Source organism: Marmota marmota, unplaced genomic scaffold, assembly GCF_001458135.2.
Source record: "Marmota marmota marmota unplaced genomic scaffold, marMar, whole genome shotgun sequence".
NCBI classification, from domain to species: domain Eukaryota; kingdom Metazoa; phylum Chordata; class Mammalia; order Rodentia; family Sciuridae; genus Marmota; species Marmota marmota.
The window spans coordinates 1555403-1558438 of record NW_026000170.1 but is presented as its reverse complement, the minus strand read 5'-3'; the positions used below and the strand labels follow the sequence as shown (position 1 = coordinate 1558438).

Genomic DNA, 3036 nt, shown 5'->3' with positions numbered 1-3036 from the left:
AGGTCGGTCTCCCACATCCACATATTTTTCATAATAGCTATTTTAATGTTATCTTTATAGTCAGCATTGTAAGAAATGTTGATTCTAGGATTCATCATGGAAAGATCTACAAGATGGCAAGTATTCATCAATCTGCTATATACTTGTAATTTTGGTAAGATGCATTGAAAATAAAATCTCACTCTCTAGGACAGTTTTGTTGTCATGAAAATGAGTAGCTTTCTAATTCTGCATTGTTTTAAGTGATGAGCACAACAGTATAAAGTAAGCTAGCAATATTTTTTGTAACATTCTAAGGATCTTGTATCATAAATCTTTCCTTTAGAAAAAACTCTGGCAAGCTGCTCTAGAAAAAGAAACTTAATTTGGCACCCTTTCAGCAAGGTATAGTTAGTTGGGCTTGAGTTGGATTAGCTAGGAACAATTATAAAGAGTAATACAACCATACAGAGAGAACCTCATCCAGAGGTGTCTTGACACTGTAAGGACTCTTCTCAATTGGCAGAAGAATCACAGTCTATAAATAAGAAATACTGTTCTGCATCTTGATATGGTATGCTCCACATAGTCTCCTTTTTATTCTGTTTCTCATCCTATTTTGAAGTTTTGAGATCTTACTCATGGATCCTGTTCTTGAAATCAATATATATTGGTCCTGCATGCAAGGATGCTACATAGCAAATCCATGCTACTATCAAGAATCTATGAGAGCATCAGGGGTCTGGTGGCTGATAGGTGCTGCTGAAAGACCACTCGGGAAGATACCAGTGGCGGTGATGGCGGAAGGAGCCTTCAGTTTCAAAAAGTTGCTGTATCAGTGTGAGAACCAGGAGTCTTGAGGCTCCTAGAAGAATTGCTATACCCCCAGTGTATCATCAGCTCTAGCTTTATATTTACTTCACAATGACATGAATAATGCAAGACATCTTTGGGAAAGGATACCACCTGATATAAAATCTGCAAATTCTGAACTTGGGAGAATTTGGTCAGTAGGACAGAGAGTCTGGCAACGGGATTTCCCTGGGATCTTCGTGACCATCAGCGCCCATCAGTGGTCCCAGACAGTGAAGCCAATCATGGACGCACAGAGATGCCACAAGAAGACTCGCCTTTGTCCTGGTCTCTCAAGCATACACCTCGAAAACCGCTGATGATTTTGCAACCTTTGTTGAACTTCCTGTAGAAGAGACTGTGAAAGGTACATTAGAACCAGGATGGCAAGCCGACTTCACCACCAGAATGGTTCTGCCCAGAAAGCCAGTTGCAGGGGCACTGGATGTTTCCTGTAACAGGTTTATTCCTTTATCAGAGCCTGCCCCACTTCCACCGATCCCTAAAGAACAGCAGTCAGCCAGACTGATCGATTATGTGGCTTTCCTTGAAAACTGATGTACCATTCTGAATTCAGCATCCACTTCAGAATCTCTGAATACAGAATCACTGACAAATACAGAAATGTAAAATCTTTATTTTCAATTTACTGGATGGATTATACGCACCTCAGCATTCCTTACTGAGTATGTGATAAAATACATGTGATAAAATACATATTTTATGATAAAATAAAATATGGTATGTATATTTCATCCTTACACATTATGCCAAATAGTTGTTAAAGCAATTCTCATTTTGTAATATCTAACAATCTGGTTGGATGGAGCTCATCAGTATTATGCCATTAGTTTCTAGTTCCTGGAGATCCCTAACTCAAGTTCTCCTGCCTGGTATAGAGCACTGCTTGCTGTCAGCCGCCTTCCTGCCCTGTGCACACCTCCTTCAGAGCTGCAGTGATGCACTTGAGCAGGAGCAGGACCTGAATTGCTGGGATTGTGATTCACCCTCCTTGGAGAAATTATCCCTTTCTCCCCACCTCCAGAGAATCACTAATAGGTACAGAAATATAGCTAAGGAGCAAGTAGGCCATTTTCTGAATAAACCAGTTTGTTAGCGTTACTTTGTTGTTGTTGTTTTCCCAGTATTGGGACTATATTCGTTTTGGCAGTGGAGGGCTTGCCATGCAAATGTGATGTTCCTAAGTATTAAGTGCAGAAGGGGAAGGTTAAGGGCACAGTGCCTTGTGTGTCAGGGAAGCGTTTTGATGAGTGATGCACTCCTCACAACTCTCCTGCATCCAGTTGGTTGCTTACATTTACCTCGAGGTTCAAGTTCTGCCTTTTGAAGAAGAAGTGCTGAACAAGTCTTCATTCTTTTTGTGACAGCCCTCCAAATATTTGAGGTTGTTTATTGTATCTTTAGGTTAAAATACCCCTTAGTTCATTTATTGTGCCTTGTTCAATAAATATTTAATAAATATTTCTTAAACAAAAATCTATGAGAATATTTATTGGCTTTTATAAAAACAAAATCTTGTGCATTTCTAAGTCACTGTGTGGCTAGATGCTGGATCATAAATTCTGCATCCAATATTCATCCTTACACCCAATACTTTCCTCCGTGTGGAGTTTAATGGAGACTTGGCAGGTTCTCTCTAGGAAGACTGACTCTTCAACTGAGTGCACACCATGACGTATAATTTGAGGCATAGGGTGACTTATTGATTGAACACGGTAGACTATCAATTATCAACATTTCACAAACTCACCTGGGCCCAAGAGACATTATTGATAGCAATTTATATCTAGACCATTCTGCACAAGCTAATAATACATGATTTCTCTTCTTTGAGTAGTTTCTCTCCACAGAGTCTTCCTGAAAAACTGAGTTTTGTGGATTCCAACTCAGGTTATTGAACTGTTCTAGTCGTTCCCTTGACAGGCTTATTCAAGAAGGACCAGCACTTTACTGAAACTTCAGCTGAGGTCACAGCTGATACAACTCTTTATATCTGTCATGATATTGACCTGTCATAACCTTCAAAGGCTGTGATTTTGTGATATGATATTTGTGATAAAGAATGTCTCCAGTGCTTTGTAGAGATTCTTTTGTCCCTGGATTGTCTTGGGATTGGGGTCTTTCTACCCTATATCATTTTCCTCCATAAACCAATTCAGAGGTTCCACCCCAAAGCCTTGTTGT

General features: G+C 39.7%; 1 pseudogene; it reads left to right on the top strand.

Moving 5' to 3' along the window:
* The first annotated feature begins 711 nt into the window (after positions 1-711).
* LOC107154183 lies at positions 712-1389 on the top strand (annotated as a pseudogene).
* The last annotated feature ends 1647 nt before the right edge of the window (positions 1390-3036 follow it).